At 37.6% G+C, this 26,009-nt stretch overlaps 1 long non-coding RNA gene across 1 annotated transcript in view; it reads left to right on the forward strand.

Moving 5' to 3' along the window:
- LOC309655793 overlaps positions 1-24,080 on the forward strand; it is an 83,214-nt gene extending 59,134 nt beyond the window's left edge. The window contains exon 3 of the long non-coding RNA XR_014260999.1: positions 638-24,080. This is a non-coding gene — a long non-coding RNA (uncharacterized lncRNA). The remainder of the gene's footprint in view (positions 1-637) is intronic.
- Positions 24,081-26,009: the final 1,929 nt, after the last annotated feature.

Genomic DNA, 26,009 nt, shown 5'->3' on the forward strand with positions numbered 1-26,009 from the left:
GAATGGTACCTCATCATAGATGATGCTGTATCGCAGCTGGATATGGAAAGATAGGCAGGATTAAACAGTGAACACAGGGGGAAAAGCAAGATGAGCAGAGGGAAAGTACAAGGTATTTTTGGCTCATGGGCACTAGTCCAGAGTGGCTGAGTCATGAATGGATTGGTGGACTGAGGGTGGGGAGTATAAGGAAGATACGGTTCAAAAGGAAGGTTGAAGCCAGACCATGAAAGGCCTTTGCATCTAGGCCAAAGATGTTGGGTGACATTTCATAAGCAATTTTGAACCATCAGATTTTTAAAGGAGGGGAAAAGTGAAGTTATGTTGTGATTTAGGAAAGTATTTGCTAAAGGACATTCTTTTAAAAATTATTCGTAGAGTACTGATAGGTTTTATATGAAAAAAACCAACGACTTAATTTTCAGACAAATTTGGGGCATGCTATGTTAAGCAAAGCTAAGCAGGTGTTTTATGCAGTAATTCAAATAACTCTTAATATGCCAATATGTATTATAAAGATCAAAGAGATGAATGCTATGTTTCCCTAATATTTTTGGTCACAGAAATACTTTTTTGATAGTGTATCTAAAAGGATTAATACATAATTGTGCACACTTCATTTGAAACCCTGTTTTAGGAAGATAACAGTTGTAAGACTGGATTGAAGGAGTGAAGATTGTTTGGAAAGCTGATAGAATAGCCACAGGGGAGGTAAGAAGGACCTGAAATGGGGGTATAGTGGGATTGTGAAATGGGGAACTTTTCAGAAGCTGAATCACAAAATTTGTCAATGGATTAGGCTGTATTTGGTAGAGAGGGTTGGAGGCTTATGAAAAGAGTAGAAAATTTTAATGTATTAAGAATGAGAAGATGATAATATCCTCTGAGGTATAACCCCCTCAAAAGATTTAGGTTTGAGGAGGAAAAGGATAAATTTGAGAGATTTATGAGAAACCAATTTTATATAATTTCTAAATATTTGGGTACTTTCCAAGTATCTTTCCATTATTGAGATAGTTTAATTTCATTACGGTAAGAAATTATATTTTGTATGATTTAAATTCTTTTACATTTGTTGAGATTAATTTTAAGGCCTAGAGTATAGCCTATCATAGTGAATGTTCCATATGACCAGAAAATAAATTATATTCTTCTGTTGTTGGATGAGGATCCTATAAATATCAACTTGACAGAGTTGGTTGATGGTGTTGTTTAGGTCTTCTGTATCCTTACTGATTTTCTGTTTACTTGTTCTATCAGTTACTAAGAGAAGAGCTTGGAAATATCCAACAAAAATTGTGACTCTGCCTTTTTCTTTTAGTTGTTTTAGTTTTGTTTTAGGTATTTTGAAGCTTTGCTTTCACATTTGTTATCTCATTATGAAATGTCCCTACATAAGCCTGGTAATGTTCTTTGTGCTGAAGTCTTTCAGATATTATAGCCACTCTCACTTTCTTTTGATTAGTGTGTGTGGTACATCTCTTCTCAACCTTTTACTGTTTATCTGTATGTTTTTATAGGTAAAGTGATTTCTTATAGATAGAATATAGTTGTGTCTTGCCTTAAAAAAATCCAATCTAACAATTGTTACCTTTTCATTGGGGTGTTTAGACCATTTATATATTTAATGTAATTACTGATATGCTTGGATTTGAATCTACTGTATTGGTAGTTCTCATCTACTTGCCTCGTCTATTTTCAGTTCCCCTTTTCCTCTTTTTTGCCTTCTTTTTTTTTTTTTTTTTAAATTATTTATTTATTTATTTTTGGCTGTGTTGGGTCTTCGTTTCTGTGCGAGGGCTTTCTCTGGTTGCGGCAAGTGGGGGCCACTCTTCATCGCGGTGCGCGGGCCTCTCACTATCGCGGCCTCTCTTGTTGCGGAGCACAGGCTCCAGACGCGCAGGCTCAGTAATTGTGGCTCACGGGCCTAGTTGCTCCGCGGCATGTGGGATCTTCCCAGACCAGGTCTCGAACCCGTGTCCCCTGCATTGGCAGGCAGATTCTCAACCACTGTGCCACCAGGGAAGCACTTTGCCTTCTTTTGATTCAATTTTATCTACACTGTGGGCTTACTAGTTATATCTCTTAAATTTCTTCAAAATTGCTCTAAGGTTTAAGTATATGCCTTTAAATACAATAGTCTACATTGAAATTATCTTACATTATTTCACACTATTACACATAGTGTAAGATACATTCAAGAATATATTTTCATTTGCTCTCTCTCATAGTTTGTGTTATAGTTTTTATACATTTTTCTTCTAAATGTTATAAATCTTTTAAGACATTATTTTTAACTTTAGACAACTAATTATTGTTAAAGCAATTAAAATAAGAACAATGTATCTTTCATGTACAGCATCGTTTAAAATAATTTTTGCTGCTCTTAACTTTTTTGTGTAAGAGCCACATTTCTAACTGGAATACTTTTTTTTTTTTCTTTTAACATCTTTACTGGAGTGTAATTGCTTTACAATGTTGTGTTAGTTTCTGCTGTATAACAAAGTGAATCAGCTATATGTATACATATATCCCCATATCTCCTACCTCTTGCGTCTCCCTCCTACCTTCCCTATCCCACACCTCTAGGTGGTCACAAAGCACCAAGCTGATCTCCCGGTGCTATTGCAGCTGCTTCCCACTAGCTATCTATTTTACATTTGATAGTGTATATATGTCAATGCTACTCTCTCACTTTGTCCCAGCTTCCCCTTCCTCCTCCCCGTGTCCTCAAGTCCATCCTCTACGTCTGCATCTTTATTCCTGTCCTGCTCCTAGGTTCATCAGAACCATTTTTTTTTTTTTTTAGATTCCATATATATGTGTTAGCATACGGTATTTGTTTTTCTCTTTCGGACTTACTTCACTCTGTATGACAGACTCCAGGTCCATCCACCTCACTACAAATAACTCAATTTCATTTCTTTTTATGGCTGAGTAATATTCCATTGTATATATGTGCCACATCTTCTTTATCCATTCATCTGTGGATGGACACTTAGGTTGCTTCCATGTCCTGACTACTGTAAATAGTGCTGCAATGAACACTGTGGTACGTGACTCTTCTTTTTTTTTTTTTTTTAATTAGGAGTTTTAATAAGCTAGGAAAATGCTTACAATTTATTTATTTATTTATTTTTTGAATATTTGAATTTTATTTTACTTTTTTATACAGCAGGTTCTTATTAGTTATCTATTTTATACATATTAGTGTATATATGTCAATCCCAATCTCCCAATTCATCACACCACCAACACCCCCCTTGCCACTTTCCCCCCTTGGTGTCCATACGTTTGTTCTCTACATCTGTGTCTCTATTTCTGCCCAGCAAACTGGTTCATCTGCACCATTTTGTTAGGTTCCACATATATGCATTAATATACGATATTTGTTTTTCTCTCCCTGACATACTTCACTCTGTAGGTACATGACTCTTTTTGAGTTACGGTCTTCTCAGGGTATATGCCCAGTAGTGGGATGGCTGGGTCATATGGTAGTTCTATTTTTCATTTTTTAAGGAACCTCCATACTGTTCTCCATACTGGCTGTATCAAATTACATTCCCACCAACAGTGCAAGAGGGTTCCCTTTTCTCCACACCCTCTCCAGCATTTACTGTTTGTAGATTTTTTGATGATGGCCGTTCTGACTGGTGTGAGGTGATACCTCATGGTAGTTTTGATTTGCATTTCTCTAATGATTAGTGATATTGAGCATACTTTCATGTGTTTGTTGGCAATCTGTCCATCTTCTTTGGAGAAATGTCTATGTAGGTGATCTGCCCATTTTTGGATTGGGTTTTCTGTGTTGTTGATATTGAGCAGCATGGGCTGATGTATATTTTGGAGATTAATCCTTTGTCAGTTGCTTCGTTTGCAAATATTTTCTCCCATTCTGAGGGTTGTCTTTTGGTCTTGTTTATGGTTTCCTTTGCTGTGCAAAGGCTTTTAAGTTTCATTAGGTCCCATTTGTTTATTTTTGTTTTTATTTCTGTTTACTCTAGGAGGTGGGTCAAAAAGGATCTTGCTGTGATTTATGTCATAGAGTGTTCTGCCTCTGTTTTCCTGTAAGAGTTTTATAGTGTCTGGCCTTACATTTAGGTCTTTAAGCCATTTTGAGTTTATTTTTGTGTATGGTGTTAGGAAGTCTTCTAATTTCATTCTTTTACATGTAGCTGTCCAGTTTTCCCAGCTCCACTTATTGAAGAGGCTGTCTTTTCTCCATGGTATATTCTTGCCTCCTTTGTCAACAATAACGTGACCATATGTGTGTGGGTTTATCTCTGGGCTTTCTATCCTGTTCCATTGATCTATATTTCTGATTTTGTGCCACTACTATACTGTCTTGATTACTGTAGCTTTGTAGTATACTCTGAAGTCCAGGAGCCTGATTCCTCCAGCTCTGTTTTCCTTTCTCAAGATTGCTTTGGCTATTCAGGGTCTTTTGTGTTTCCATACAAATTGTGCAACTTTTTGTTCTAGTTCTGTGAAAAATGCCATTGGTAGTTTGGTAGGAATCTCTAGATTACTTTGGGTAGTATAGTCATTTTCCCAATGTTGATTCTTCCATTCCAAGAACATGGTATATCTCTCCATCTGTTTGTATCATCTTTAATTTCTTTCATCAGTGTCTTATAGTTTTCTGAATACAGGTCTTTTGTCTGCTTAGGTAGGTTTATTCCTCGATATTTTATTCTTTTTGTTGCAATGGTAAATGGGAGTGTTTCCTTAATTTCTCTTTCAGATTTTTCATCATTAATGTATAGGAATGCCAGAGATTTCTGTGCATTAACTTTGTATCCTGCTGCTTTACCAAATTCATTGATTAGCTCTAGTAGTTTTCTGGTGGCATCTTTAGGATTCTCTATGTATAGTATCATGTCATCTGCAAACAGTGACAGTTTTACTTCTTCTTTCCTAACTTGGATTCCCTTTATTTCTTTTTCTTCTCTGATTGCTGTGGCTAAAACTTCCAAAACTATGTTGAATAATAGTGGTGAGAGTGGGCAACCTTGTCTTGTTCCTGATCTTAGAGGAAGTGGTTTCAGTTTTTCACCATTGAGAATGATGTTGACTGCAGGCTTGTCATATATGGCTTTTATTATGTTGAGGTAGGTTCCCTCTATGTCTACTTTCTGGAGAGTATTTTATCATAAATGGGTGTTGAATTTTGTCAAAAGCTTTCTCTGCATCTATTGAGATGATCATATGGTTTTTCTCCTTCAATTTGTTAGTATGGTTTATCACATTGATTGATTTGAATATATTGAAGAATCATTGCATTCCTGGGGTAAACCCCACTTGATCATGGTGTATGATCCTTTTAATGTGCTATTGGATTCTGTTTGCTAGTATTTTGTTGAGGATTTTTGCATCTATGTTCATCAGTGATATTGGCCTGTAGTTTTCTTTTTTTGTGACATCTTTATCTGGTTTTGGTATCAGGGTGATGGTGACCTCATAGAATGAGTTTGGGAGTGTTCCTGCCTCTGCTATATTTTGGAAGAGTGTGAGAAGGTGTTAGCTCTTCTCTAAATGTTTGATCGAATTTGTCTGTGAAGCCATCTGATCCTGGGCTTTTATTGTTGGAAGATTTTTAATCACAGTTTCAATTTCAGTGCTTGTGATTGGTCTGTTCATATTTTCTATTTCTTCCGGGTTCAGTCTCAGAATGTTGTGGTTTTCTAAGAATTTGTCCATTTCTTCCAGGTTGTCCATTTTATTGGCATATAGTTGCTTGTAGTAATCTTCATGATCCTTTGTATTTCTGCAGTGTCAGTTGTTACTTCTCCTTTTCATTTCTAATTCTGTTGAGTCTTCTCCCTTTTTTCTTGATAAGTCTGGCTACTGGTGTATCAATTTTATTAATCTTCTCAAAGAACCAGCTTTTAGTTTTATTGATCTTTGCCATCATTTCCTTCATTTCTTTTTCATTTATTTGTGATCCGATCTTTATGATTTCTTTCCTCCTGCTAACTTTGGGTATTTTTTTTGTTCTTCTCTCTCTAATTGCTTTAGGTGTAAGGTTAGGTTGTTTATTTGAGATTTTTCTTGTTTCTTGAGGTAGGATTGTATTGTTAAAAACTTCCCTCTTAGAACTGCTTTTGCTGCATCCCATAGGTTTTGGGTCATCGTGTTTTCATTGTCATTTCTTTCCAGGTATTTTTTGATTTCCTCTTTGATTTCTTCAGCAATCTCTTGGTTATTTAGTAGCATATTGTTTAGCCTCCATGCATTTATATTTTTTACAGTTTTTTTTCCTGTAGTTGATATCTAGTCTCATAGTGTTGTGGTTGGAAAAGATACTTGATATAATTTCTATTTTTTAAAATTTACTGAGGCTTGATTTGTGCCCCAAGATATGATCTATCCTGGAGAATGTTCCATGAGCACTTGAGAAGAAAGTGTATTCTGTTGTTTTTGGATGGAATGTCCTATAAATATCAATGAAGTCTATGTCGTTTAATTTGTCATTTACAGCTTCTGTTTCTTTATTTATTTTCATTTTGGACGATCTGTTCATTGGTGAAAATGGGGTGTTAAAGTCCCCTACTATTATTCTGTTACTGTCGATTTCCCCTTTTATAGCTCTTAGCATTTGCCTTATGTATTGAGGTGCTCCTATGTTGGGTGCATAGATATTTACAATTGTTATGTCTTCTTCTTGGATTGATCCCTTGATCATTATGTAGTGTCCTTCTTTGTCTCTTGTAATGGTCTTTATTTTAAAGTCTATTTTGTCTGATATGAGAATTGCTACTCCAGCTTTCTTTTGGTTTCCATTTGCATGGAACATCTTTATTCATCCCCTCACTTCCAGTCTGTATGTGTCCCTAGGTCTGAAGTGGGTCTCCTGTAGACAGCATATATATGGGTCTTGTTTTCATATCCATTCAGCCAGTCTATGTCTTTTGGTTGGAGCATATAATCCATTTACATTTAAGGTAATTATTGATATGTATGTTCCTATTATCATTGTCTCAATTGTTTGGGGATTGTTTTTGTAGGTCTTTTCCTGCTCTTGTTTTTCCTGCCTAGAGAAGTTCCTTTAGCATTTGTTGTAGAGCTGGTTTGATGGTGCTGAATTCTCTTAACTTTTGCTTGTCTGTAAAGGTTTTAATTTTCCATTGAATCTGAATAAGATCCTTGCTGGGTAGAGTAATCTTGGTTGTAGGTTTTTCCCTTTCATCACTTTAAATAGGTCCTGCCTCTCCCTTCTGGCTTACAGAGTTTCCACTGAAAGATCAGCTGTTAACTTTATGAGGATTCCCTTGTATGTTATTTGTTGCTTTTCCCTTGCTGCTTTTAATATTTTTTCTTTGTATTTAATTTTTGATAGTTGGATTAATATGTGTCTTGGCATGTTTCTCCTTGGATTTGTCCTCTCTGGGACTTTCTGTGCTTCCTGGACTTGATTGACTATTTCCTTTCCCATGTTAGGGAAGTTTTCTACTATAATCTCTTCACATATTTTCTCAGACCCTTTCTTTTTCTCTTCTTCTTCTGGGACCCCTATAATTCGAATGTTAATGTATTCAATGTTGTTCCAGAGGTCTCTGAGACTGTTCTCAATTCTTTTCATTCTTTTTCTTTATTCTGCTCTGAGGTAGTTATTTCCACTATTTTATCTCCCATATCACTTATCCGTTCTTCTGCCTCAGTTATTCTGCTATTGATTCCTTCTAGAGAATTTTTAATTTCATTTATTGTGTTGTTCATCATTGTTTGTTTGCTCTTTAGTTCTTCTAGGTCCCTGTTAAACGTTTCTTGTATTTTCTCCATTCTATCCCAAGATTTTGGATCATCTTTACTATCATTACTCTGAATTCTTTTTCAGGTAGACTGCCTATTTCCTCTTTATTTGTTTTGTCTGGTGGGTTTTTACTTTGCTCCTTCATCTGCTGTGTATTTCTCTGTCTTCCCATTTTGCTTAACTTGCTGTGTTTGGGGTCTCCTTTTCTCAGGCTGCAGGTTCGTAGTTCCCATTGTTTTTGGTGTCTGCCCCCAGTGGGTGAGGTTGGTTCAGTGGATTGTGTAGGCTTCCTGGTGGAGGGGACTGGTACCTGTGTTCTGGTGGGTGGGGCTGGATCTTGTCTTTCTGGTGGGCAGGGCCACGTCTGGTGGTGTGTTTTAGGGTGTCTGTGAAAGTAGTATGATTTTTGGCAGCCTCGCTGGTAATGGGTGGGTTTGTGTTCCTGTCTTGCTGATTGTTTCGCATGGGGTGTCCAGCACTGTAGTTTGCTCGCCATTTGGTGGAGCTGGGTCTTAGTGTTGAGACGGAGATCTCTGGGAGAGCTCTTGCTGATTGATATTACATGGGGCCAGGAGGTCTCTGGTGGTCCAGTGTTCTGAACTGAGGTCTCCGACCTCAGAAGCTCAGGCCTGATGCCAGGCCAGAGCACCAAGTTCCTGTCAGCCCCACGGCTCGGAAGAGAAGGGAGAAAAAAAGAAAGAAAAATAATAATAAATTTTTAAAAATTATTAAAATAATCAAATAAAAAAGTAATAAGAAGAAAAAAAAAAAGAAGAGAGTAACCAAACCAATAAACAAATCCACCAATGATAACAGGTGCTGAAAACTATACTAGGATAACATAAAAATCAGAAACAAATCAGTCACACACAGCAAACCCCAAGTCTACAGTTGCTCTCAAAGTCCACCCAATTTTGGGTTGATTTATTGTCTATTCAGGTACTCCACAGGTGCAGCATACATCAAGTTGATTGTGGGGATTTAATCTGCTGCTCCTGAGGCTGCGGGGAGAAATTTCTCTTTCTCTTCTTTGTTCACACAGCCCCTGGCATTCAGCTTTGTTTTGGCCCCACCTCTGCGTGTAGGTCGCCCTCAGACATCTGTACCTGCCCAGACAGGACGGGGTTAAAGCAGAGGCTGATTAGAGAGCTCTGCCTCACTCAGGCTGTGGGGAGGGAGGGGTACGGTAGTTACAATTGGAATGCGGGGTGAGCCTGCGGCCGCAGAGGCCAGTATAATGTTGCAAGAGCCTGAGGTGCACTGTCTGTTCTCCCGGGGTAGTTTTCCCTGGATCATGGGACCCTGGCAGTGGCGGGCTGCACAGGCTCCCGGGAGGGGAGGTGTGGATAGTGACCTGTGCTTGCACACAGGCTTCTTGGTGGCTGCAGCAGCAATGTTAACCTTTCACTCCCATCTCTGGTGTCCGAGCTGATAGTTGTGGCTTGCACCCATCTCTGGAGCTCATTTAGGTGGTGCTCTGCCTTCTGTGGGCAGATGGGCAAGGAATTCCCTCTCCTTGTGTACCCTGAAACAGTGGACTTTTGCCTCTTAGGCAGTTCCAGAGTTTTTCCCAGACTCCCTCCCGGCTAGCTGTGGTGCACTAGCCCCCTTCAGGCTGTGTTCACACAACCAACCCCAGTCCTCTCCCTGGGGTCTGACCTCCGAAGCCTGAGCCTCAGCTCCCAGCCCTCACCCACCCCTGTGGGTGAGCAAACAAGCGTCTCAGGCTGGTGAATGCTGGTCGGCACCTATCCTCTGTGCAGGAATCTCTCCCCTTTGCCCTCTGCACCCATGTTGCTGTGCTCTCCTCTGTGGCTCCGAAGCTTCCCCCTCGCCCACCCCTCTTCCCCACCAGTGAAGGGGCTCCCTGGTGTGTGGAAACTTTTCCTCCTTCACAGCTCCCTCCCTGAGGTGCGGGTCCCATCCCTATTCTTTTGTCTCTGTTTTTTCTTTTTTCTTTTGCCCTACCCAGGTATTTGGGGAGCTTCTTGCCTTTTGGGAAGTCTGAGGTCTTCTTTCAGTGTTCAGTAGGTGTTCTGTAGAAACTGTTCCACTTGTACGTGTATTTTTGATGTATTTGTGGGGAGGAAGTTGATCTCCACGTCTTACTCCTCCACCATCTTGAAGGTCCCCCCTGGTATAGTTTTGATGGAAAATAATAATGATATTTAATAAAATGCAACACCTCATCTTGATCTTAAAAATAAAAGCCTTAGTAACCCATGATAGGAGAAAAATTATTTACTGAAGTTATCAGTCTGAAATAAATGGAAAATATGGTATTTAATGGTGAAAGACTGGAAAAAGGTCAACATCGGGAATAATTATGTTAGTTATTACTAGTTAGTTAGTATTGGTTTGAAAGTTGTAACAGATACAATAAGATAAAAATAAATGAATTAAAAAAATAAAAAGGAAGAGACACAGTTACCATTATTTGCAGGTCATAGAGAAAGCTAAAAAGAATCAACTTAAAAGCTATTATAACAAGAGTGAAATAAGATAGCCTTTTAAAACTTAAATACTTAAGAATTCAGTGGATTTAGTGGATTTCCTACATGCTCATATTTTAAAATGTGAAAACATAACAGAAACATATTTTTTCTTAATTGTCACAAAATTTGAAAATAATCTAAGAATAAGGTTATCATGAAGTGTATACAATTTACATAAAGAAAATTCATAAACTTTGCTAAGCAACCTAAAATAAGACTAATAAAAGCTGTTCCATTTTTGAAGGATTTCATTATATGGGTAACTGTTATAATATTTACTTGAAATTGGCAAAATCCAGAGTTTTATCTACAGTATGACTTCAGATATTTATTAATTCACTTTGGAAGAAGTTGGAGAAAACCTACCCAAATGTCAACAGTGGTTGTCTCTATATAATAGAATGCTGGGTGACATATTGTTTGTATGATTCTTCTTCTTCAACATGAATACAAATTTCAAAAATTCAGAATAAATCAACAATTACTTTTTTTAAATAGGTAATATCATTCTTAGCCTTATGGATATGGAAAATGTAGCAGTTGAATCACTGTTTGTCAATGTGCAGCGTGTAGTCACTTCAGCAGATTTCACCTGGAGTATTTGTTTAAAAATTCTGCATACTGGATCTCATGTCACACCCATCCAATCAGACTAGATTGATGAGAGCCTAGGAACTTGTATTTTAGACAAGCACTCCAGATGATTCTTGTACACACTAAAATTTGAGAACAACCAGGGGAAAGGGCTTGCTCAGCTTGTGCACAAGGAAGGCATTTTGTAGAGCAGAGAGTAGAATAAAGTTGTAGGACCTCTGGGGTCCTGCTCTTGCTGGTCAGGAATGGGTTCAGATGCAAAGCTGGAAGTCACCAGGAGAATGAAGTGTGCCTCAACAGTTGCTAAGTCACTTCTCTTCATACTTGTAGAGCAAAAGACTTGATCAGATGCTCATCATGATCTGGAGAGAAGTTCTCATCGTCTGTCAGCTCCTGTTGTTCTGTAAGAACTCTGTAAATTCTAACTTCTGGGATGGAAGCACTGCCTGTTATGTTCACCACTGCTTCCCCAGCACCTAGCACAGTGCCTGGGATATTATAGATGCACAGTCAATATTTGCTTAAAAATGAATATATGATACATTGATCTTCTAGGTGTGTGTAAGCTCCAGTGTTCTAAGGAAATCACCTGGGAGCCAGGCCTGGGTCACTTACCTCTCCTCCCCCACCATACCTCCTATCCTCATAACCTGATGGTGAGCCCAAGATCTTAGAGAAATCAGAAATTACTAACTCTTAGGAAATTCTGGGAATCTTATATCTTAGAGACATGAGAAATTGTTGAAGCTTGAGGTCTGCCATTCAGTGGTTTTGGTTTCAGTACCTAAGAACACTCAAAATAGTTTATTTCCTGGAAAATAGAAGATTAATTAACTCTTTATTTCCTAATAGTGTACATGGTTTCTGTGTAAAAAGAAGAAAGTTCATGTATTAGGACTCTCCAGAGAAACAGAACTAGTAAGATACATGCCTGTCTCTCTTTCTATATGTATATATATAGATTAAATATATGTATTTATTGTGAGGAATTGGCTTGGCTCAAAAGATTATGGAGGCTCAGAAGTCCCACAATGTGTCATCTGTAAGCTGGAGACACAGGAAAGCCCATGATATAATTCATTCTGAGTTGAAAGACCTAAGAATTGGGGAAGCTAATGATGTAAATCCCAGTCTGAAAATGAGAGAAGAGGAGATGAGATGTCCTAACTCAAGCGGGTAGGCAGGAAGCAAAAGGGGCAAATTACTCCTTCCTCCACCTTTTGTTCTATTCAGGCCTCAATGGATTAAATGACGCTCACCCATTCTGGGGAGGACAGTCTGCTATACTGAGCCTACTGATTCAAATGCTAATTTCATCTGGAGACACCCTCACAGACACACTCAGAAATAATTCTTACTCTGGGCACCCTATGGTTAGTCAATTTGATACACAAAGTTAATCACACATTTCCTTTGGTAGGAATAATGCTAAAAATACCTGTTGTAAAAGTGGAATCATTTTCCTTATGGAATTGATTGAGTTGCCTATTAACTTAAAAATATTTTATATCGGTTTCCTATTGCTGCTGTAACAAATTATTAAAATCTTAGTGGCTTAAAACACATACATTCGGTATTTCACAGTTCTGGGTTGGAAGTGTGACACAGGTGTCATTGGGCTAAAATCAAGCTGTTGGCACAACTGCATTCCGTTCTGGTGGCTCTAGGGGGCAATCTTTCTTGGATTTTCCAGCTGGTAGAAAGTATCCATGTTTCTTAGCCTGTGGCCCCTTCTTCCATCTTCAAAGCCAGCAACATTGCATCTCTCTGGCCATTCTTCTATACTCACATATATCTCTTTCTGACTCTAAATCCAGTCGAGAAAATTTCTCCTATTTTTAATACCCATGTGATTAGATGGAGCCCACCTAGATAATCTAGGCTAATTTCACCATCTGAAGGTCCTTAACCTTAATCACATCTGCAAACTCCCTTTTGCCATGTAAGGTAACATATTCACAGGTTCTAGGGATGAGGACATGGACATATGTTGGGAGTCATTATTCCACCCACCACAGACCTCATAGGACACCTACGTTTTAGGAATGTTTTGGGATATGGGTGAGTGCAAAAATGCTTCTTTTTCCATAACAGAGTGCCTTTGTCCTGCAAATAAATCAGACAAATGTTCATACTGCAAATGCCAGGGGTTGCAAAGAACTTACTGCTTAGAGAGGAAAAGGACTGAAGGTTTTATTTATAAACATGATGCTTCATTTGGCCTAAAAACGTTGAACTGAGATTCTGTTCTTGCTGTGAGGATTTGACAGAGAAATAACTGTTTTAATGTAAACCAGTGTGCTTCTTACTTCAGTTACAGAATCTGCCCCCTCATTCTTTCTACTAGGGTTATGGCATTTGAACTGATGTTATTTGAAGTTTATGGACATTTGGACAGTGGGGGATTGAAATCTGAAGATTTTGGAGTTGGATGTTATCTATTATTGGAAATAAATAACTTCTGACTGTATTTGTTTTTTTTTGTTTTTTGTATTTGTTTTTTGAAAAGAAGGCAAGATCAGATTCTCTGACTGCAGTATTACTGATATGTATTAATCTTAAGATATGTTTATCTTAATGATCCTAAGATAAACCAAATGTACCAGACTCTGAGCAAGATTGCTAGAATTTAATTAAGACCCAGGAAGGGGTTCAGCTGGTATATTTACACACTCTGTATGTCAGGTATTTGCGGAGGAACATTAATAATTTGAGGAGAGTGTGACCTATATTTGTCCGAGTATGTAAATAATAAAGCCCTTTTGCCAAAAGTTAAAACTGTTTATAGCCTGTAGAGAATTTCATAGTAACTAATGTTATCCTGTCATTTCTCTGTATCTTATGTAAACATCGCTCGAAGAGGATTATCTGCAAGCAGGAATTAGTTAGCATTAAAAATAAGATGTACTCATCAAGCTTTCAACAGAGATACCACTTTCTAAATTGACATGTCATCAGAAGCCTTCATGACTGCAGATACCATAATGAGAAAAAGGGGCACACACCCTGGTGATCCAAGTGTTCTTGCTTTCTACACAAATCTCTCCTGACAAGTGGAATGAATTCCCATGCGTGCTCCAACGATGTGTGTGTGTGTGTGTGTGTTTGTGTGTGTGTTGCAAGTCTCTTTCTGCCAATGAACAGGCAATTTAACTATAAATCACTGCAAGTGTTCTTTTGTATTCCTCAATATTTAGGCAGTGGAACTAGCTGTTGATGTGGTTATCCACCTATGATACTAGTTAATATAGAGGCAGTGATTTCTCTCTGGGAACATAAAAAGCTGGAGTTGAAAGGTCCCAGATGTGTTTGCTGCCTACTGACATCCTGAGTTTCCTGGATCTCTGCTTCCTAAGTTTGGGCGGGTGTGTGTGTGTGTGTGAAAAGTCATGTAGTGTAGTGGTTAAGAGTGAGGTCCCGGAATAAAAGGCCTAGATTTAAATCCTGACCCTGCCACTTTCCACTTGTGTAATGTTGGAAAAATCATGTAACTTTTAAGGACCTCAGTTTCTTCATCTATAAAAATCAGGACAAAATGGTGCCTATCTCCTAGAACTATTGAGAGAATGACATCATTTGACATACGTGAAGTGCTTAGAACAATACTTGATATAAGCTGAGCATTGAGTGGTACCATATTACTGTTCTTGTTTGAGGTCATTTTGCAGGTGAAACATTTTGATAAAAAGTTGTGCAAATAACCTTTTAGTAAACTGAATTCTTTCCAGAAGTACGTTTAGGAGAGCTGGGTACTTGAAAGAAGGTAGAGTAAGTGCCTTGAATAGTGAAGAAGACCCTCACTCTCAGTATATTAATACTTCTCACTCTTTCAGAGGGTGAGGCCAGAACTATATCTGCACAATATTTGATCAGTGGGCTATGTAATCATAGGAACAAGCCTCATCCCTAACTCTTTTATTTAAACAAATGATATAAGGTGGGACTAGGGTAAGGCACTAGATTTAGGCACCAGAAACCCCAATAAATAATATTTTAATACAATATTTTAAAAAATCACAATTAATGAAAAAATCCAAGATGAACACAATATCAAAATTTTAAATAAAGACAGGATCAACATTGCTGGTTTTCGCTTTTGGCTCAGCCTCCAATATGGTGTGTCATGGCACTGAGTAATACACTAATACCATCCATAAGAAAAATCCAAATTATTCAGAAATATATATATAACAACAGTGTTTAGCATTAACCATATTATGGCATTGTTGTGGCTTTGGGCTAGGCACTATGGTAAGTGTTTTAAACAAAATGACTCAATTCACCCAAATACTCCTATTTGCACATCATTAAACTAAAATTAAGTGACTTGTGCCAAGCTAGTTCTTCGTGGAGTTGAGATTCAAGCCAGGCAGTTTGACTATACACACTTATGGTCCCATTCTCTAAACTGCTCCACCAGTGACCCTCAAAGTGTGTGACTACTCACAAACTAATTACTTGTAGGTGCCTGCTAAAGGTGCAGACTTCTAGGCACAATCTCAGATCTACTAAATGTGTCACTCATGGTGAAACTTGGAAATCTGCATTCAGCAAGCTCCCTCTTCCCTTCACTCTAGTTCACCTTTCCCACCTTTCTCCCTGGACTTAACCGCTGTTGAGTGTTTACATATTGTCTCTACCTTTATTGCTATACTAACCCTTGATAGATTTCTATTTGTATGTTCTTACTTGAGGGGAGAAAGTCTATAAATATAATGCCTCATGGTTATCTTTGATTCCAAGAGAAATCAGTGTTATCACCATACCTCAATGCACTTTTACTTTACAATTGTCATTTATGTATTCTTTCTTATTAAAACACTAATTTTGGGCAAATCAAAAAGTTTTTTCTTTCTCAAGAGTAGTTCTGTGACCACTTATAATTAACATAATTATTTTCATGATTGTATTCAAATCTATCATCTTTCTATTTGTTTTTCTGTAGGAAATTATAGAAAACAGTTTCTATCTTCTCTATTCTTTGTTCCTTTTTTCCTACTTTTCTTTGGATTAATTAAATAAGTTTTATGATTCCATTTTATTTCCACTATTGACTTATTGGCTATACTTTTTTTAAGTGGTTGTTCCTAGGGTTTATAATACACATCTTTAACTTGTAACAGTCTTCCTTCAAATAATATCATATAACTACACATCTATTTAAGAACTTTATTCTAGTATACTTCCATCTCCCTATACTTTATGTTATTATCATAATTTTACTTCTCCATATGTTATAAAGTCCATACTATTTTATTATTAATTTTATTTTAAACAGTGAATTCTCTTTCAAAGATATTTTTAAGATGCAAAAAAAATTTTTTATGTTTACTCACATATTACCATTTCTGGTGTTCTTCATGTTTTTGTGCAGATTCAGATTTCTTTCAGGTATCATTTTCCTTCTGCCTGAAGAAATTCTAGTGATAAATTCTTAAATATCTTGTTTGTGTAAAAAAGTCTTTAATTAACCTTCCTTTTTGATATATATTTTTGCTGGGTGTAGAATTCTTAATTGAAAGTGTTTGTTTTAATACTTCAAAAATGTCATTTCATTGTCTTCTTTCTTGCATGGTTTCTCAAAGGAAGTCTGCTGTCATTACTACTTTCAGTCTTCTCTATGTAATGTCTTTTTCACTGAATGTTTTTAAGGTTTTCTCTTTATTACTGGTTTTCAGCCATTTTAATATGTGAATTGGACTGATTTTCTTCATGATTATTTTGCTTGTGTTGTGTTGAGTTTCCCAACTGTGGGTTAACAGTTTTTATTAAATTTGGAAAATTTTTGCCATTAATTTTTCAAATATTTCTCTTTCTTTTTCTTGCATGTTTTATCACTTGATATTGTCTCACATCACTTAAGCTTTGTTCATATTTTAGTCTTTTTTCTCTCTGTTTTATTTTGGATATTTTTCAATTGCTATGTCTTAAAGTTCACTAATCTTTTTTTTCTTCTTCTTCATTATCCAATCTATTGTCAGTCCCATCCAGTGCATCTTTATGTTAGAGAGTCTTTGATTTGGTTCTTTTTTGCATATTCCATTTCTCTTCTCATCATGCTCATGTTTTTTCTTGAACATATTGAGCATCTTTATAGCAACTCTTTTAATATCCTTGTCTATTAATTCTGTCATCTTTTCATTTCTGGATCTATTTTTATTGATTGAATTTTGTCCTAAAAATGGTTCATATTTCTCCTCTTATTTGCATGGCTGGTAATTTTTTAAATTAAGTATGGTTAACTTACAATATTATTTTAGTTTCAGGTGTACAACTTACTGATTCAAGATTTTTATTGATTACACTCCATTTAAAGTTATGACAAAATAATGGCCATAATTCCTGTGCTGTGCGATATATTCCTGTTGCTATTTATTTTATATGTAGTAGTTTGTGTCCCTTAATCTCATATCCCTATCTCACCCCTCCCCCATTCCTTATCCCACTGGTAACCACTAGTTTGTTCTCTATATATGGGAAGTCTATTTCTGTTTTGTTACATGCGTTCATTTGTTTTATTTTTTAGATTCCACATATAAGTGATAGCAGGGTATTTGTCTTTTTCTGTCTGACTTATTTCACTAAGCGTAATACTCTCTAGGTCCACCACATTGTTGCAAATGGCAGAATTTCGCTTTTTTATGGCCAAGTAGTATTCCATTATATATATATATACCACATCTTCTTTATCCATTCATATGTTTATGGGCACTTAGGTTGCTTCCATATCTTGGCTATTGTAAATAATGCTGCTATGAACGTTGGGTTCATGTTTCCTTTCAAATTACTATTTTCATTTTCTTTAGATATATAGCCAGTAGTGGAATTGGTAGTTCTATTTTTTGAGGAACTTCCATAATGTTTTCCATAGTGGCTGCACCAAGGTACAGTGCCACCAACAATGTACTAGGGTTTCCTTTTCTCCACATCCTTGCCAACATTTGTTATTTGTAGACTTTTTTTTCACACCTTTATTGGAGTATAAATGCTTTGCAATGTTGTGTTTGTTTCTGCTGCACAACAAAGTGAATCAACTATATGTATACATATATCCCCATATCCTCTCCCTCTTGAGCTGCCCTCCCATCCTCTCTATCCCACCCCTCTAGGTCATCACAAAGCACCGAGCTGATCTCCCTGTGCTGTGCAGCAGCTTCCCACTAGCCATCCATTTTACACTTGGTAGCGTATATATGTCCATGCTACTCTCTCACTTCATCCCAGCTTCACCTTCTCCCTGTGCCCTCAAGTCCATTTTCCACATCTGCATCTTTATTCCTGCCCCGCCACTAGGTTCATCAGTACTGAATTTTTAAGTTCCTTATATATATGTTAGCATACAGTATTTGTTTTTCTCTTTCTGACTTACTTCACTCTGTATGACAGACTCTAGGTCCATCCACCTCACTACAAATAAATCAATTTCATTTTTTTATGGCTGAGGAATATTCCATTGTATATATGTGCCATATCTTCTTTATCCATTCATCTGTTGATGGACACTTAGGTTGCTTCCATGTCCTGTCTGTTGTAAGTAGAGCTGCAATGAACATTGTGATATATGACTCTTTTTGAAATATGGTTTTCTCAGGGTATACACCTGGTAGTGGGATTGCTGGGTCGTATGGTAGTTCTATTTTTCATTTTTTAAGCAACTTCCATACTATTCTCCATAGTGGCTGTATCAATTTACATTCCCAACCAGAGTGCAAGAGAATTCCCTTTTCCCCACACCCTCTCCAGCATTTATTGTTTGTAGATTTTTTGATGATGGCTATTCTGACTGGTGTGAGGTGAGACCTCATTTTGACTTATTTATTTATTTATTTATTTTAAATATTTATTTATTCATTTATTTATTTTTTGGCTGCATTGGGTCTTCATTGCTGTGTGCAGGCTTTCTCTAGTTGCAGCCAGCAGGGACTACTCTTAGTTGCAGTGCACGGGCTTCTCATTGTGGTGGCTTCTCTTATTGCGGCGCATGGGCTCTAGGCATGCGGCTTTAGTAGTTGTGGCTCGCGGGCTCAGTAGTTGTAGCTTGAGGGCTCTAGAGAGCAGGCTTAGTAGTTGTGGTTCATGGGCTTAGTTGATCCACGGCATTTGGGATCTTCCCGGACCAGGGATCGAGCCCGTGTCCCCTGCATTGGTAGGAGGATTCTTAACCACTGTGCCACCAGGGATGCCCCTGTGGTTTTGATTTGCATTTATCTAATGATTAATGATGTTGAGGATCTTTTCATGTATTTGTTGGCCATCTGTATGTCTTTGGAGAAATGTGTATTTAAGTCTTCCGCCCATTTTGGGTGGGGTTGTTTGTTTCTGTGATATTGGGCTGCATGAGCTGCCTGTATATTTTGGGGATTAATCCTTTGTCTGTTGCTTCGTTTGCAAATATTTTCTCCCATTCTGAGGGCTGTCTTTTCCTCTTGTTTATGGTTTCCTTTGCTGTGCAAAAGATTTTAAGTTTCATTAGGTCCTATTTATTTATTTTTGTTTTTATTTCTGTTACTCCAGGAGATGGGTCAAAAAGGATCTTGCTGTAATTTATGTCATAGAGTGTTCTGCCTATGTTTTCCTCTAAGAGTTTTATAGGGTCTGGCCTTACATTTAGGTCTTTAATCCATTTTGGGTTTATTTTTGTGTATGGTGTTAGGAAGTGTTCTAATTTCATTCTTTTACATGTAGCTGTCCACTTTTCCAAGCACCACTTATTGAACAGACTGTCTTTTCTCCATTGTATGTTCTTGCCTCCTTTGTCAAAGATAAGGTGACCATAGGTGGGTGGGTTTATCTCTGGGGTTTCTATCCTGTTCCATTGGTCTATATTTCTGTTTTTGTGCCAGTACCATACTGTCTTGATTACTGTAGCTTTGTAGCGTAGTCTGAAGTCAGGGAGCCTGATTCCTCCAGCTCCAGTTTTCTTTCTCAAGATTGCTTTGGCTATTCAGGGTCTTTTGTGTTTCCATACAAATTGTGAAATTTTTTGTTCTAATTCTGTGAAAAATGCCATTGGTAGTTTGACAGAGATTGCATTGAATCTGTAGATTGCTTTGGGTAGTATAGTCATTTTCACAATGTTGATTCTTCCAATCCAAGAACATGGTATATCTCTCCATCTGTTTCTGTCATCTTATAATTTCTTTCATCAGTCTTATAGTTTTCTGCACACAGGTCTTTTGTCTCCCTCGGTAGGTTTATTCCTAGGTATTTTATTCTTTTTGTTGCAATGGTAAATGGGAGTGTTTCCTTAATTTCTCTTTCAGATTTTTCATCATTAGTGTATAGGAATGCAAGAGATTTCTGTGCACTAATTTTGTATCCTGCTACTTTACCACATTCATTAATTAGCTGTAGAAGTTTTCTGGTAGCATTTTTAGGATTCTCTATGTATAGTATCATGTCATCTGCAAACAGTGACAGTTTTACTTCTTCTTTTCCAATTAGTATTCCTTTTATTTCTTTTTCTTCCCTGATTGCCGTGGCTAGGACTTCCAAAACTATGTTGAATAATAGTGGTGAGAGTGGGCAACCTTGTCTTTTTCCTGATCTTAGAGGAAATGCTTTCAGTTTTTCACCATTGAGAATGATGTTTGCTGTGGGTTTGTCATATATGGCCTTTATTATGTTGAGGTAGGTTCCGTCTATGCCCACTTTCTGGAGAGTTTTTATCATAAATGGGTGTTGAATTGTGTCAAAGCTTTATCTGCATGTATTGAGATGATCATATGGTTTTTATTCTTCAATTTGTTAATATGGTGTATCACATTGATTGTTTTGTGTATATTGAAGAATCCTTGCATTCCTGGGATAAATCCCACTTGATCATGGTGTATTATCCTGTTAATGTGCTGTTGGATTCTGTTTGCTAGTATTTTGTTGAGGCTTTTTGTGTCTATGTTTATCAGTGATGTTGGTCTATAATTTTCGTTTTGTGTGATATCTTTGTCAGGTTTTGGTATCAGGGTGATGGTGGCCTTTTAGAACGAGTTTGGGAGTGTTCCTCCCTCTGCAATTTTTTGGAAGAGTTTGAGAAGGATAGGTGTCAACTCTTCTCTAAACGTTTGATAAAATTCGCCTGTGAAGCCATCTGGTCCTGGACTTCTGTGTGTTGGAAGATTTTTAGTTACAGTTCCAATTTCACTACCTGTGATTGGTCTGTTTATATATTCTAATTCTTCCTGGTTCAATCTTGGAAGGTTGGACATTTTCACGAATTTGTCCGTTTCTTCCATGTTGTCCATTTTATTGGCATATAGTTGCTTGTAGTAGTCTCTTATGATGCTTTGTATTTCTGCAGTGCCAGTTGTAATCTCTCCTTTTTCATTTCTAATTTTATTGATTTGGGCGCTCTCACTTTTTTTCTTAATGAGTCTGGCTAAAAGTTTATCTATTTTGTTTATCTTCTCAGAGAACCAGCTTTTAGTTTTATTCATCTTTGCTATTGTTTTCTTTGTTTCTATTTCATTTATTTCTGCTCTGATCTTTATGATTTCTTTCCATCTAATAACTTTGGGTTTTCTTTGTTCTTCTTTTTCTTGTTGCTTTAGGTGTAAGGTTAGATTGTTTATTTGAGATTTTTCTTGTTTTTCGAGGTGAGCTTGAATTGCTATGACCTTCCCTCTTAGAAATGCTTTTGCTGCATCCCATAGGTTTTGGATCATTGTGGTTTCATTGTCATTTGTTTCTAGGTATTTTTTGATTTCCTCTTTGATTTCTTCAGTGATCTCTTGGTTATTTAGCAGTGCACTGATTAGCCTCCATGTGTTTGTGTTTTTTTCTGGATTTTTTTCCCTGTGATTGATTTCTAATCTCATAGCATTGTGGTTGGAAAAGATGCTTGATACAATTTCAGTTTTCTCCAATTTTCCAAGGCTTGATTTGTGACCCAAGATGTGATCTATTCTGGAGAACGGTCCACGTGTACTTGAGAAGAAAGTGTATCCTTCCGCTTTTGGGCGAAATGTCCTAGAAGTATGAATAAAGTGTATCTGATCTATTGTGTCATTTAAAGCTTGTGTTTCCTTATTTATTTTCTGTCTGGATGATCTGTCTATTGGTGTAAGTGGGATGTTAAAGCCCCCACTATTATTGTGTTACTGTTGATTTCTCCTTTTATGGCTGTTAGCATTTGCCTTATGTATTGAGGTGCTCCTATGTTGGGTGCATAAATACTTATAATTGTTGTTTGCTTCTTGGATTGATCCCTTGATCATTATGTAGTGTCCTTCCTTATCTTTTGTAATGGTCTTTATTTTAAAGTCTATTTTATCTGGTATGAATATTGCTACTCCAGCTTTCTTGTGATTTCCATTTGCATGGAATTTCTTTTTCCATTCCCTCACTTTCAGCCTGTATGTGTCCCTAGGTCTGAAGTGGGTCTCTTGTATATCGCCTATATATGGGTCTTGTTTTCGTATCCATTCAGCCAGTCTGTGTCTTTTGGTTGTAGCATTTAATTCATCTACATTCAAGGTGATTATCGTTATGTATGTTCCTATTACCATTTTCTTAATTGATTTGGGATTGTTTTTGTGGGTCTTTCTCTTCCTTTGTGTTTCCTGCTTAGAGAAGTTCCTTTAGCATTTGTTGTAAAGCTGGTTTGGTGGTGCTGAATTCTCTTAGCTTTTGCTTGTCTGTAAAGGTTTTAATTTCTCTGTCAAATCTGAATGAGATCCTTGCTGGGTAGAGTAATCTTGGTTGTAGGTTTTAACCTTTCATCACTTTAATTATGTCCTGCCTCTCCCTTCTGGCTTGCAGTTTCTGCTGAAAGATCAGCTGTTAACCTTATGGGGATTCCCTTGTATGTTATTTGTTGGTTTTCCCTTGCTGCTTTTCATATTTTTTCTTTGTATTTAATTTTTGATAGTTTGATTAATATGTGTCTTGGCATGTTTCTCCTTGGATTTATCCTGTATGGGACTCTCTGCGCTTCCTGGACTTGGTTGACTATTTCCTTTCCCATATTAGGGAAATTTTCAACTATAATCTCTTCAAATATTTTCTCAGTCCCTTTGTTTTTCTCTTCTTCTTCTGGGACCCCTATAATTTGAATGCTGGTGCGTTTAATGTTGTCCCAGAGGTCTCTAAGACTGTCGTCAATTCTTTTCATTCTTTTTTCTTTATTCTGCTCTGCAGTAGTTATTTCCACTATTTTGTCTTCCAGGTCACTTATTCGTTCTTCTGCCTCAGTTATTATGCTATTGATTCCTTCTAGAGTATTTTTAATTTCAGTTATTGTGTTGTTCATCACTGTTTGTTTGCTCTTTAGTTCTTCTAGATCTTTGTTAAATGTTTCTTGTATTTTTTCCGTTCTCTTTCTGAGATTTTGGATCATCTTTACTCTTGTTACTCTGAATTTTTTTTCAGGTAGTTTGCCTATTTCATCTTCATTTATTTGTTCTTGTCGGTTTTTACCTTGCTCCTTCATCTGTAACATATTTTTTTGTCCTTTCATTTTTTTTTTTTTTTTGATGGTGCTGTATTCCTGTTTTACTGGTTGTTTGGCCTGAGGCGTCCAGCACTGGAGTTTGCAGGCAGTTGGCAGTTGGGTCTTGGTGCCAAGATGAGGATCTCTGGAAGGCCTCACTCTGATTAATATTCCCTGGGGTCTGAGGTTCTCTGTTAGTCCAGCAGTTTGGCCTTGGAGATCCCACCACCGGAGTTTGGGCCTGATGTTCTGCCTGGGAACCAAGATCCCGCAAGCCACATGGCACAGCAAAAAAAAAAAGAAAGAAAGAAAAAAGAAAAGAAAAAAAGGAGCAGTACAATAATAAAGAATAAAAAACAAAATAAAATTAGATTAGAAATATATTAGGAAAAATAAAAATATAATTGGTACAACTGCAACAAGGTCAAACAAAACCACAACAGAAAAAAGAAAAAAGGTGGGGCGGAGGAACAAGCTAAAAAGTGCAGCACCATAGCAAAGTATAAAGAATAAAATAAAATTGGAAAAATAAAAGATTTATTAGAAAAAAATAAAAATATAAATGAATCAACAACATTGAATCAACAGCAAGGTAAAACAGAACTCCAATCTAAAAGAGGAAAAAAAAAATTTAAAAAGCACCTTCCCTATGGGGGTGGATTTTAAGCAGGGGTTGGGTTTAAACCCAACCTAGGTGGGGGCCTCTGCTTAGGAGCTGCACAGTAGGGGAGCGGCAGCAAGTTCAATGGGGGGCCTCCAGTGTGTGGAGGTAAGGCCCTGGGTGAGGGTGTGTGGGTGGGGTGTAGGCCCAGCTCGTTTGGAGGGGGTCTCAGAGGGGTCTCTGTGTGTAGAAGTAGGACCCTGGGTGGAGTTGTGGGGGGGTGGGCAGGCTTGAGCTCTGCTCACAGGAGGGAGGCTCTGAGGACAGACGATTAGGCCCAGGAGCCCAATAGGCTCCCCGGTGCCTAAGTGGACAGGAAAAGTGCTGGCCGCATTCCCTTCCATTCCTCCACACCCCCCCACCCGGTCTCCCCCATTCCCACTGGACCCCTAACCATGGGTGGGTCCCGCTGGGTGTAGGAATTCCTCCCCTCCCCCAGGGGTACTGGTCCCATAGGTCTGGCCTTTACTTTTGGTCTCCCTTCCCTCTCTCCCACTCTCTCAGGACCCGTGTGGCTGGAGGGGGCCTCAGTGGGCAGAGGATCAGGACCGGGATCTCAGCAGGCTCCCGGGGGCCCAAATGGGTAGGGGAAACCTAGTCATGCTCCCTTTTGATTCTCTGCCCTCCCAATGGTCCCCCAATTTCCCCCTTCAGGTATGGGATAACTTCCCCTCCCCCAGCCACCCCTCAGGGGCACCAATCCCCTTCCGCCTCCACTTCTCCTCCCCCATCACTCCCTCCCACACCCCACGTCCTTCCCGGTCCCTGGGGGTTCCTCCCTTCCCCTTAGGTGTCTGTGGTCACCCACTAGTGCCTGGTAGGTACCCTAGTAGTGTGGAGATGTGAATTCCACGTCCTCCTAGTCTGCCATCTTGACTCCGCCCTATTTGTAGACTTTTTGATGAGATCCATTTTTATAGGTCTGAGGTGATATCTGTGCTTTTGATTTGCATTTCTCTGATTAGTGATGTTGAGCATTTTTTCATGTGCCTGTTGGCCCTCTATATCTTCTTTGGAAAAATGTCTATTCAGGTTGTCTGCCCACTTTTAATTGGATTCTTTGTTTTTTTGACTATTGAGTTATATGAGCTGTTTGTTTGTTTATTCATTTATTTTTTTGGATTTTAACCCCTTATCAGTCATGTCATTTGCGAATATTTTCTCCTTTTCAGTAGGTTGTATTTGCATTTTGTTGATGGTTTTCTTTGCTATTCGTAAGCTTTTAGGTTTAATTAGGTACCATTTGTTTACTTTTGCTTTTCTTTTTCCTGAGGAGACAGATTGAAAAATATATTGCTACTGTTTATGTGAAAGAGTGTTCTACCTGTGTTCTCATCTTGGAGTTTTACAGTTTCAGGTCTTACATTTAGGTCTTTAATCCATTTTTAGTTTATTTTTCTTTGTGGTGTGAGAAAATATTCTAATCTCATTCTTTTACATGTAGCTGTCCATTGTTCCCAGCACCACTTATTGAAGAGATTGTCTTTTCTCCATTGTATATTCTTGTCTCCTTTGTCATAGATTAATTGACCATAAATGCATGGGTTTATTTCTGGGCTCTCTATTCTGTTTCATTGATCTATGTGTCTGTTTTTGTGCCAGTACCATGCTGTTTTGATTACTGTAGCTTTGTACTATAGTCTGAAGTCAGGGAGAGTGATACCTCTAGCTTTGTTCCTTTTTCTCAAGATTGCTGTGGCAATTATAGGTCTTTTTGGTTCAATATAAATTTTAGAATTATTTGTTCTAGTTCTGTGAAAAATGTCATGGGTATTTTGATAGGGATTGCATTAAATCTGTAAATTGCTTTTGGTAGTATGGACATTTTAAACATATTAATTCTTCAGTCCAAGAACACAGAATATCTTCCCATTTCTTTGTATCATCTTCAATCTCTTTCATCAATATTTTATGGTTTTCAGAGTATAGGTATTTTATCGTGTTAGTTCAGTTTATTCCTAGGTATTTTATTCTTTTTGATGTGATTGTAAATGGGATTGTTTCCTTAATTTCTCTCTCTGATAGTAAATTATTGTTGTATAGAAAAGCAACAGATTTCTCTATAGTAATCATATCCTA

Source organism: Balaenoptera physalus, assembly GCF_965194825.1.
Source record: "Balaenoptera physalus genome assembly, chromosome: 2".
NCBI classification, from domain to species: Eukaryota; Metazoa; Chordata; class Mammalia; order Artiodactyla; family Balaenopteridae; genus Balaenoptera; species Balaenoptera physalus.